Source organism: Diceros bicornis, chromosome 25 (genome assembly GCF_020826845.1).
Source record: "Diceros bicornis minor isolate mBicDic1 chromosome 25, mDicBic1.mat.cur, whole genome shotgun sequence".
NCBI classification, from domain to species: Eukaryota; Metazoa; Chordata; class Mammalia; order Perissodactyla; family Rhinocerotidae; genus Diceros; species Diceros bicornis.
The window spans coordinates 15,322,428-15,334,466 of record NC_080764.1 but is presented as its reverse complement, the minus strand read 5'-3'; the positions used below and the strand labels follow the sequence as shown (position 1 = coordinate 15,334,466).

The 12,039-nt window shown below is 49.4% G+C and overlaps 1 protein-coding gene across 4 annotated transcripts in view; it reads right to left on the bottom strand.

The window, feature by feature from the left end:
• LARGE1 (LARGE xylosyl- and glucuronyltransferase 1) overlaps positions 1 to 6,490 on the bottom strand; it is a 535,223-nt gene extending 528,733 nt beyond the window's left edge. For 2 of the 4 annotated variants that reach the window (XM_058568473.1, XM_058568475.1), the window contains exons 1-2: positions 6,012 to 6,490; positions 4,072 to 4,192 (exon numbers count right to left, since the gene is read on the bottom strand). The gene's annotated coding sequence lies outside the window, so the exon portion shown is untranslated. The remainder of the gene's footprint in view (positions 1 to 4,071; positions 4,193 to 6,011) is intronic. The other 2 variants (XM_058568472.1, XM_058568471.1) reach the window with 1 other exon arrangement.
• Positions 6,491 to 12,039: the final 5,549 nt, after the last annotated feature.

Genomic DNA, 12,039 nt, shown 5'->3' with positions numbered 1-12,039 from the left:
TCCCATTTGCAACAACATGGATGGGCCTGGAGCGTATTATGTTAAGTGAAATAAGCCAGAAAGAGAAAGACAAACACTGTATGATCTCACTCATACGTGGAATATAAACCAACACATGGACAGAGAAAATTGGACTGTGGTTACCCGGGAAGTGGGGGTGGGGGGTGGGCACAAGGGGTGAAGGGAGTCATATATATGGTGATGGACAAACAAAAGTGTACAACCCAAAATGTCACAATGTTAGAAACCATTAAAACATCAATAAAAAAAAAAATATTTGCAGTTTATATTTGAAAAATCCTTGGTTTTATGTAACAAGTGAGGCTCCCCAAAGTATCCATCATCATTGTGTTAACCAAATAATTTGAAATACAATAAAGGAACTAGCTATTAAAAAGAGGCTTGCTATGAATCCCTTTTGTAAAATAAAAATCCTTTTGTACCCCAAACAATTACTTATCTTAAATTATTTTGCTTTTAAGGTCAGATTTTATATGCCAAGTTCTCTTAAAATAGGGTACTCCTATACTTAACTTCAATATTGAAATAATAACGTAACCAACCTTGTATTTACATTGCACTTACTTCAAATCTCCTCTTTCCAATAAGCACTGCCCTCTATACCCAGGAGATCAGTGCCAGAGGGGTGAGGAGCCTTCTTTCTAGCAACTCACAAATTTGAAGGCATGAAATTAAGCCAGTGTGCATTCTTCCTGAATTGTCCTTCTACACAACTGCTTTTCTGCATCTATTTTTCTTCAAAACAACCCCCCCCGACCTCCATACTCACCCACAGCTCCCCTACAAGGTAGGGACGCCTAAGGAATGGGCTTCCCTTTCCAAGTTCGAGTCCAAGCTTTGTAAAATCCCGAAGGGTCAACTCAGCTTTTATCTACTTAATTTGGAAACGAAATTTTCAGCATTGCTTTTTATCACAAAGTACTGAATTCTAAGTAGTAGTCAAAGAATAGTGTAACATGCCAGAACCAACAGGTTTCCACAATATGTCAAGTTAGTGGGCAAGTCTAGCTGCTGATATGCAAATAACCTTATGTATCAGAGAGGTTCTAATGCAGTCTGCATTATACAGAATCTACAACCAACACAGCAAAGACTTTGTGATTCTTTTCTTCAGCATTACATACTTACAGTGTTTTATATTTCAAGGTAGAGTACACCTTTGAACTGGTCAGGCCTCTTCCCAGTTCAGAGCTAAAAAGCTAGAAAACTCTAAGCAGTCTGAGCTTCGCCACTAACTAGCTTAAACAAGCCCTTTCCCTCTCTGGGCCTCTGAATTCCCAGTTACAAGACAAAGAACTCATTTATATAGAGAGACAGCCCTGAAGCCCAGAGAGATCAAGAAGTATTCTAAGGCCACACAGCAAGTTAGCATAGGATGATGTAACACTAAAACCTAGATCTCCTAATTTTCCTTAAACCACACTGCCTCCCACTCAACACAGGGAAGGATGATAGAGACAACACACACACACACACACACACACACACACACACAGAGGCTTCTTTTACCTCCACTGTCCTGGCTCCTGTTTCTGAAAACCTAAATATACTTGGCCCCAGAGACTGCTGCTGCAACTGTGATTTTCCATTCTCTCTAATATCCTCTGGCAGCTACACTGTTGCCTTTCTTCCTCACCATAGAGTTTCCTCATCCCACAAAACACACACACATGCACACACGCACGGCATACACCCATCCTCAATATTATAAAATTCTTCCTTTTCTAACAGCAAAGAAAGTTCAGGCCAGAACTGAAATGATTTACATATTCAAATACAAGAACACTGTTCAAGCATTAAACACGACCATAACTCGACCCAGAAACAAATCTGACAAAATGGAATTTGTTCTCACAGAGAAGAATTTTCCTCCCCTACTCTATCATGCGTCAAGCCACACTGTCTTTTCTCCCACTGCTGCATAATCACATAACGAAAGCCCCAGATGTAATTCATGTACACAAGAAGGCAGACTTATGGCTGATAAGGGACCCTTTCTTTTATTTACATTGCTAACAGTTTCTTAAAGAACAAGCAGCATGCTATATGTAGGACAAAGAACAACAACAAAAAAAACATTTCTTTTTCTGTTTTTAATAACAATGTGGGATAATCAACTAGTCCTCTTGGATCTTATCCAGGAACCATTCTTGCCCCCACTTGAGGACACATAGCATGAAGCTAGGGTACAGTCCTCAGCATGGCATCCTGGTAAATTATTTCCCTTCTAACACTGAGCTTTCCTCTTCCAGGACATCCCATCTTCCAGCCACACTAACTCTGTTCTCCATACACACTACATACTCGAAGGTTTCCATGCTATTCTTTCTGTCTGGGATTCCCTTCCCTTCTACTATCCCGGCAATCTCAAACTCATCCTTTTAACAAACCCATGCAATAGTTCTTAGCTCATAATGGCTGAACGTCTGCTTCCCCAAAAAGACTATAAACTGAACATAGAACCTCTGTAGCCTCCGCACAGAGCATGGCACCTGCCACATAATAGATGTTCAACTACTATTTGTTGAATTAAAAGGAGAAAAGTCTTCTAAAATACATTTAATTAAGCCTTAACTTTACAGGCTGCTGTCCACTGCTCTCCAAATGGCAACCTGGTCAGAAAGGAACTGAGCACCTCTTAGTGTCAAAGACTCTAAGAGGAGCAGCAAAGCCTCATCAACACAAGCAGATCCTGGGAGACGGCTATATCGCCAAAGGGGATCAATGGCAGGGTGTCCGAGCTCTCACTGCCCTGGGTCTTACACCCCTGATCCCGTGTGCTCCTTACTCTCTGAGCATCTCTGGCTGCACAGACACCTTCACCTTCGTCACAGAACCCAAGGAAGACCAGTACTTCCTGCCTCAACTCTGCCTCTGCCATCCAGCTTCCCTGAAATTCACAAGACTTTATTCATGCCCTAGGACCATAGTATATATCTTCTCCAGGACTGGTTTTCACTAGTTGATGCTCAATGGCAAATTTAATAGTATTGTCCTGTTCCAATCTCTTACAGTGCGCCTATGAGAATCAATCTATAAAGCCTTAATAGCAGACATAAAGCTTTATGCTGACCATTTTCCCTAGACCACAAAAGCTGCTCCCCTCAAATGACCTAAAAATGCACTATACATCTGGGGAAAGGGTCACAAAGGTGACCTGCCAGACCCCAGAGTTCAGGGAAATGTAATAACTCACGCAGGTTCACAGGTTCCAAACACTGAATCTTATTCTAGATGCTGAGCTGGGCCTTTTAGAATACCTAAATCTTGGCAATATTTGCCCATTTCTGTGCCAGCATTCTGAACTGGGCAGTCTCTTCCTGGACTCTGCCTCTCACCTTTCCTGTCTGCTCACCTCTGGAGTCAGCTTTGATAAGACTTAGCCATGTGGGTAAGGGAAGCCTGGGCAACGGGGCTTTGTTCTTCAGGGAAACAGAATTATCTTCCAATTCTGCTGGAAGAAAACTAGACAGGAATGATTTAACACTGTCACAAAAAGGAAAGAGCATCCGAGATCAAAGTGCAACAACATTGTCAAATGTTACGTTACATCTGTATAAACACAAGGTGTGTACTTTTAAGGGAATGAGAGTGAGAACGTTTAAGGGAGTCAACTCTAGACTCCATCTAGAATGGAAGCGGCATGATTTTATGAAGACTGCAGGGAATGTGCAGTCCAAAAACCAAAAAGAGGAGTTTTGATTACAAGCCCTTAGGGAACTTAAAGTTAGCATGGTCTGATGCCCAAAGGATGGAGTTTGCAGAAGGTTCTGTCTCCCAGAAATTTATAACCCTCAAATACTTAGAGATTATAACTGAGTCTTTTCAGAGTCTCACATAACCCTTTGCTGTTAACACAAATGACAGTTTAGATGTGAGCAGGTCCGTTGCTTAAGTATTCACAATCCACTCAACAGGGCCAGCACACCTTGGGTACCAAATAGCGAGGTTCATGAGCCCTAAGGATGAACCACAGCCTTTGGTAACATAGGTCCTTGTGTTTTCTTCAACGGTGGTGGAATAGAAAACTAGTCCCCCCTAGTGTCCTACCACTGTAGGTGGCTGAAGGATGGAGACACTCCTGCATTCCGCGTCAACTTTAAAGCACAGCTCAGGAAAGCCCAAAGAAAACCTTCGCATCCTTCCCAAGAGATGGAAGCACTCCTGGGACCTACAATGAGACAAACAAACCTTTCATTCCATTTCCAAGGCCCTTCTAGTCATGGTTTAAAAGGCAAAGAAATCTGTATTCTCTCACCCCAAAAACTTAACCCACAACCCAGCGGACCTTATTAAGTGAAGTAAGAGGGCCCACTCTCATTAGCGACATTTGCCCACTCCAGAGTGATCCGATCTTTTCTTTAAAAACCTCTCTATCTTACGAGGCGGATGTTTCCTTTCCTTGACACTCTAGAAAACCCACTAAGATCTAAACCTGGATAACTTTTGCCTTTCTGTGCCAGTTAGTTTTCTCCCTGGTATGGAATTAACAGGGCCAGGCTCGATAAATGCATGTTCTCCTCAAGCAATTTGCACTAAATAAAATACTCTTGAAACATAAAGTACACTAAGAGATGTGTGAAACCTTAAAGCCAGTTTTTTTTTTGTCCCCAGTGAGGATGCATGCCCATGAGTTAATTCATTCATGTCACCCATTTGTGAGAGATGAGAAAAGAAACCACCACTTGTTCCTTTACTAATTTAGAATCTTCCCTTATCTCAAGTCTATCAAAGCTGACTCCTGAAGTGGGAAGGCAAGAGAGGTGAGGAGAAAAATTAACCTGAGGTGTCTGCCTCCACGGAGTGAATAAACATCTTGGGTTTCCATCTGTGTCAGGCAGGGACAGGGTCTTCATTTAGGTGAGGTGAGTGCCCCACCTGGGGCCCCTCCCCCAGCTCCCCCCAATGAGGCAGGAGCCTGAGCTCTCTCTTGGGCCACTTACATAAGACCCTGTAAAACTTCCTGTGACATTCACGGAAAACGTAAGCTGCTATTCTGCTCCCTCAGGAGATCATTTTAACGGACCGAGTGACAAAATTCTCGGATTCCGAATTCAGCAGCAACCTGCTCAACCGAGGTACATCAGCTGAGGGACGAAAAAAAATCCATCCCCATTAATCAGGGTCACCCGGGGGGTGGATTCAATGTAGGAGAGACAATCTGTTCCCTCCAAAGTGACCCATTTAAACTCAGATTGTTCCAGGGAAAGCTCATACGTTTAATAAATTTCAAACAGGCAAGGACAGGCTGGTAGGGCTGAGGTTCCTTAAGAGGAAAATTGACAAGATGGTAATAAGACAATGAACAAAATAACTTCAGGATGCACAAACTTTGGAGTCCGTCACTCCACCCTTCAGAAACACTGACATTCACGAGAATGTCTGGATCGCTATACAGTGATCACTCACCACAAGCAGCTTTGTCTTATAAGACTGACACTCCGGGGGAGTTTCCTCTCTACAGATAGCGCCGCCACCCAACCACTCTGTCCTATAGAGGGATTCACAAGCTGTGGCTTCTCACCCCTAAATCGGCCTCGCCTCTCTGCAACAAGCAAAGAAAAGTTCTTCACAGCATCACACTAGGAAAGGCAGGTGGGGATCGCCCAAGAAAGACAGCGCCCAACACAGCAGGTCCCCAAAGCACAGGTGCTCACAGATAACAAGCTGTGAGGGGAGGAGGAGGGGTGTGGACACAGCACCTCCTGGTGTTAACCGGAAACTCCTTGCTCACTCCCTGTTAGCAGCCTATGTGCCTAGGTGCGAGACAGACCCTGAGACCGGTCCTGGGGACATCAGAGACTCGGGGACTTCCACCTCTTGCCTCTCCAGAGCTCCCGGCCCAGGCAGCAGAGGATGTGCCCTCACTCCCTCCCTCTCCGCCAGCATCCCAAGTAGAGGGGGTACCAGCTACAGGTTCGGAGAACTTGTCCAGCGCCGCTCACCAGGGCGCCCCCGCGGCGGCTCTCTCTCACCCCCGGGGCTCTTACCTTGGCCGTGACTGCCGCCAGGCAGAGGGAGACCGCGGGAGAGCTGGGTGGTGCGGCGGCGGCGCCGCCTACGAGACGCAGGGGGTCCGGGTCCTGGTCCCAGCAGGCGCTGCCCTAGTCCAAGCGGCGGTGCCAAGCGCAGACTTCGGGGCGGCCCCCTGCTCCGAACGCTGCGGGGAGGGTCCGGGCCGCCCAAGCTGGGCACTGTCCCTTCTTCCTCTCCCTCCGACGACGCTGCCTGGAGCTGCTCTCTGCCCCGGGGACTCTTCCGAGCGCGGGGCGCCCCGCATGGGCAGGGGCCTGGGTCCGCTTCGGGTTGGGTCCACCGAGGAGGCGCTGGGGAGAGACGCGGGGCGGCCTCCGGGGCCGGCTCCACCTCCCGCGCTCCCCGCCGCTTCGCCCCTTCAGGGCAGGGCCTGCCCGCACGCGGCCCGGCGAGGCGAGCGCGGCCGCGCCCCCAGCTCCGGGCGCCGAGGCTCCTGCGCAGGAGTCCGGCCGGGCTGGCTGCCGAGCGCGGCCGCGGGGGGGCTGCAGCCGGCCGCGGCGCCCCCTCCCCCCGGGCCTGCGCCGCCCGCCCGCCCGCGGCTCCGCAGGAAGGAGGCGCTGGAGAGGGCCTCGCCCCGGCCTGGGGCGCGGGGCCGGGGGCGCGGGGCCGGGGGAGGCACCCCGGGAAGGTCACCGGAGCGGAGGCGGGGCGCAGCGCGGTGGGTGCGGGGATCCTAGGCGGGCGGCCCCGCTGCCGCCGGGAGCGCTCGCCGGCCTCGGCCGCCGCCGCCTCCGAGGCGCGCCGGCTTCCCCGAGCGCCCGGCTCTCGGAGCCGGGCGGCCGCTGCAGCCGCCGCCGGCAGCCGGGCGCCGCTGGCCGGAGCCGGCGCGCGATCCCCGCCTCCCGCGCCCGGCCAGGCGGGGGCCACCGCGCGGGGGCCGGCGTGGGGGCGGGCGGGCGCTGGGGTCCGGGCTCCGGGCTGGCCCCGCCGCCGCGTGCCCTGAGCGCCGGGCTCTCTCAGCAGCTGCAGTGACTGTGTGTCTGTGTCATGTCTGTGCAGCTGGGGGGGACCGCGAGCCGGGCCCGGCTCCGAGCGGGGGCGGGGCCTGCGCCCGCCCCCACCCCGTGACGGCGCGGCCGGCCAATGGCAGGCGCCGCAGCCGCGCGGACAGAGAGCCCGCCCCCGCCCGGGCTCCGCCCCCCGAGGCTCCGCCCAGGCACTTCTTCAGCTCTGTCGCGCGCAGGCGGAAGCAACACCCGGAGCCGGGATCCCGGCCCGGGTCGGGATGAAAGGGTGCAAGCTGGGAGCTCCCCGCCCTTCTCCCCCCACCCGGGGCGCTCCCGGCCTCCTCGTGCTTGGCGAGCCTCGCGGAAAGGGGGGGGAAGGAAGCGGGTCCGCAGCTGCCACCCTAGAGACGCTTGCAGGCTCGCAGGGCCGTGCAGCCCGTCCACTCCCCCTTGTACAAAACAGCCGTCGTGGGAAGTAGGAAGTTTCCCCGCCTCCACCTTCCGCTCGGGTGGCCGCTTCTCTCGAAGGTGGGCAGCGTATGGGGCGGCCTGAGGATGCGAGGAGCCACGTTGAAGGGCTTTGAAAGCATCATTTTGGGCTGTGTATCCAAGAATCCTTATTCTTTCGGGGAAACTGCATTTCTTTGCCCCTCCACACACACACCCTCCGTGCACGCACACACGCCCCCTCCCCGTTCCGATTTCATTCTTGCTCTTTCCTTCCTGGCACAAGAACCCCATCCCCCTGAAGGGACTTCCAGCCTCCTAGTCCTAAAGACGAGAGTGGGGCGCCGAGAGTCCTCTCAAGATACAGAAGGAGTGGGTGCAACTGGCAGAGCAAAGGGGGAGGGGGCGTGAGAGTGGATGGAAGGAGGAGGCCTGGAGAGAAAACCCAGAGGAGAAAGCAGAGAGCCAGGAGAGAAAGGACACAGAGAGAGAGACAACTCTGACTGGGAGACCGGAGCTCCGGCGCGCGATCCAGCTCCCGGGTTTTTCCTCAGCTCGGTCCCAGGGCTTCTGGGGTCCCCTTCCACCCGGGTCCCCACCTTGCCCCAGCCGGGAGGGCCTCCGGGTCTCTGCCTTGCCTCCGCACGCCTTTCGTAGCCCTGGGGCTCAGAAGCAGCGGCGCGAAGACCATCCTAGCTCTTGGAAGGGGTATGGGAAGGATGCAAAAGCAGAAATCAAGTGCAAGGGTGGGGAGGGGAGGAGGGGGGTGCGTAAGAAAAGGACGCCGCTCTCGGGCTGCCACGCTGACCATACTCCCCAGAGGTCAGGCGGGGCCCAAGAGATTCGGAGGTTCGGCCCCTCGCTGCGCTCAGGACCTGGCTCCAGCCTAGGTAACCCGGCTCTCGGCCTTAGATCGACCCAGCCGGGACCCTTCCCCCATCTACTCCCTTCCCTCCAGCTCTTTAATCAATGACCCTCGCCCCGCTCGTGCGCCCCTTCCACCACCCCCGGCCCTTCCCCAGCTCTGGAGCGCTGTTTACCTAATCTCGGTGGCAGACCGAGCCGAGGAGAATGCGAAAAGAAGGTAGCGGTTGCACAGCAGCGTCCCCGGCGAAAAAGTAAAACACGTTTGCTGTGGAGCTTCGGGATAAGTTCACTGCGAGGCTGGGGTCCCGCTCTCTATCTCTGCGGGGATGAGTCTCACCCTGCACGTTTGCAGGGATGGGAGATCGCATCTGGTTTTGATGCCGTATCGGAGAACATTATATCATAAAATATTATCTAATATCCTAAAGACCACTAAAGTGTCAAAGTTTAATGCCAAGCCTTTTAGCTCGAAAGCTGCTCCGCTCTTCCTCTGACGTGTAGCTCTGTTCTAGAACGCGCTGAAAACAAGGGGATCATTTTTATTTTTGCGGGCCGACTGTCCTTCCTTCCTACTCTCTTCCTCCTCTCTTACCCCACACCCCTCCCCCGAACCGGGTAAAGTTAAAGCAAGAATTTGGGCTTTCTTTTTATTCATTGCTTTGCTTCACTTCATTAGTCGTGTGAAGTGCATTATTACAATATATTAGCATATTAATAAGGGTAACGTGACGAGGAAGGGAAGGAATACCTGAAATTTACAAGCAAAGGAGAAATAATGGAATAACATCAGAAACTAAAAGGTAAGCATGTGGAAAAGAAACATCTTCATTATAATTACCCAAGTGTAGTGCATTCTTTAGATTGGATTTTAGAAAGAAAAATATGACCATAGCAGGAGAGGGAGCAATAATCACTCTGGTCAGTAAGTACACTGAAGACATTTCATTATTGGGAGATTTCACGACAATTACTTGCATCAGTCAATAAGCATCTGAACTGTGTAAAAGCTTTGCTCTATCAATTCAGTGTTGCAGTGTGTTAAAGTCCATGGCATATCTAATGCTCTAAATAATAGAAATGTTGTCAGCCTGAAATATTCCAAAACTGATCCCTTCTATTAGTTATGTCAAGCCCTACCCAAGCCCCACATTTAAAGAATTCCTTTGCACCATCAATGGGATGGATATACATATATGAAAAACCTAAGGTAGGATGTACTTACCTATGAATTATAGCTCTTTGACACAAACCGGGATAGAAATGTCTTAAAAGGATTTCAGCTATGGCATAATATAGTATGAGGAATGCAGAATAAAATATGTGAGGCGATGTATCTGTTATTTCTACAGAATCTGCACTGCTTTTGCTAAGAACTGAGAAGTGAAAAAATATTGAGCCCTCTAAACCAACTGTTATCTATTTTTCTCCACACGGTTATTGTACCTGTCACAGAAAAGATACAGAAAGGTCTCTTTTTTTTTAAATCAGGGTCAAGGAGACCTCATCCTAAGAAACCTGTCTTAAAACAGCCACTAGGGGGCCCTAAAGGCATCTCAAAGACTAACCCGGAAAAGCTGCTCTCACCTCCGCTATTCCGGGTTTCATTTTCTGTGTACCTCATGGCACATGAATCTAAAAACAAATTAAGAGCATGGTGCAAACTCTGGAAGCAAATCTAGCTTTATATTTTAAAAGACCAGGGTCCCATTTTGATTCATGAATCAAGAATTCAGTTTCCCTGCTCTTGTCTTGCCTCCAAAAAATACAACAAAAAAGGAATATTGCACTCATCCAGATGAAGGTCGAGTCAACCCAGTTGTTATTACTATTACAAAGAGAACATCCTTCCTAAGATTTTAGGGCTGCTTTCTGAATGTTTTAAGCATTCTTCACACACTAGGTAGCAAAATGAATGAATTCTCATAGAGGTGATAGGAAAAATATGTAACAACCTATACAGTAGGGCACCCACCAGCCAACTTATGGGAAGTCAAGCTAACCTTAGGGACACTAGCACCAGAACAGAGTCCTGGAGACCCCTGGTAGGCCAAGTATTAATTCTTTAGTGCTGGGTTCTGGTGAAATGGTAGTGGGAGGAAGGGATGGTTCCTGGGGGAGGGCAGTGACAGCCGGGGTAGTGAGGCAGGGTATAGTTGGAGTGCGGGAGGGGGAGGGGAGCTTACTGCAGGGGACACTTAACCAGCCAGCATGGAAGGATTTCAATATTTTAACAAGTAATGTTGTATTTGTCAAAAAACTGAATATCAGGCCTGATCAGACATGGTTACCCCCAATTTTTTGTGGACTTCAGTATCTAGCAATCAGATTTTCAGGGCTTCAAGATCATTAGCGGTCACATAATATCTTTCCCACATCTTACCAGCAAATAAGGTTAAGATATCCTTTATGAGGGGCAAGACTCAAACAGTACTCAGGTGGCACAGATATAGGGAAGCCTAATTATCCTTCAACCGGTGCTGGTGAAATATCTGAAAAAGGATGTTCTATCCAGACACATTTCGCATGAAAATTTAAGGGCCGGGCAGGAAACGTTGCTCTGTCATTCAGGCCAATAATCAAAAGACGTCCCTGAGCAAAACAAAATGCCTCCATCAGCTCTCAGCACAGAAGAAGCCACTTGCTAGCTAAAGAATTAAAGAACATTGCAAAAGCCACCAAATTAACACAATGGAAGTGTGATTTGAGCATAATTTAACTAAAAACAAAGCACGTCGAGAATTAAGACATGAGACAGGGAATAGGGATAAAGGCTTTCTTAGTGGAATGAAAAATAGTTATGTTCCCATTATCATGTCCATTAGGGAGGCAAGATACAGGTATTCTCAAAATAGCGTTATTAACTTCCGGAAGACTCGCCACTGCAAACCTCAGAGCCAGCTAATTAGAACAAATTTGGCTCTAGATGGAGAATCCCATTGTCTTGAGGAGAGAGGGTTTATTCACTCACTGGCTGTGAAAGTCCAGTCCGTCAGAGTAAAACCTTGTCAGGTGTATAGCTCCCTGATCACCATATGATAAAATGCTTAACTGGGGACCCACAGGCCCTCTGGAGACAGGAAGGAAAAAACAGTGTTAAAGAGGTGAGTGTAAAAGTCAGAGCAAGCTTTTCTGCTGAGATCCTGGCCCCCATTGAAGAAGAGGGGACCGCAACCTAGTGGACCCCAAGACCCTCAAAACAAAAATGAAAAAAATATTCGAACATAGGTAAAGGCATTAAGGTCCTGAAATAAAAGGTGATGGTATATGCCTTTTGGAGATTTTAGGCAAAAAAAAAACAACCCTGTTTAAACGGCAGTCATAGTTGTCTGGGTATATTTTATCAGTTCCTGCTTTTTTCCCCCTCTCTATTTAAGGGACCCACAGAACAGGGCATCTCAAACTTCGGTGTGTATATAGATCACCTGAGAATCTTGTTAAAATGCAGATGCTGATTCAGTAGGCCTGAGATGGGGCCTGAGATTCTGCTTTTCTAACCCATTCCTATCCATGGACCACACTTTGAGCAGCCAGGATGTAGAGGACATTTGTCAGTAGTTAACACCATCCTACCTTCCCTTTCCTCTTCCTAAGAGTATAGTGCTAGTAGGGTTCCCCAAGAAGTAACCCCTGAGACACAGATTTGGGGGCAAGAAGCTTATTTGGAAGGTGATTCCAGGAAGCACAGTGAGGCTGTGAGGAAAGGAAATAGGAAAGGGGGGAG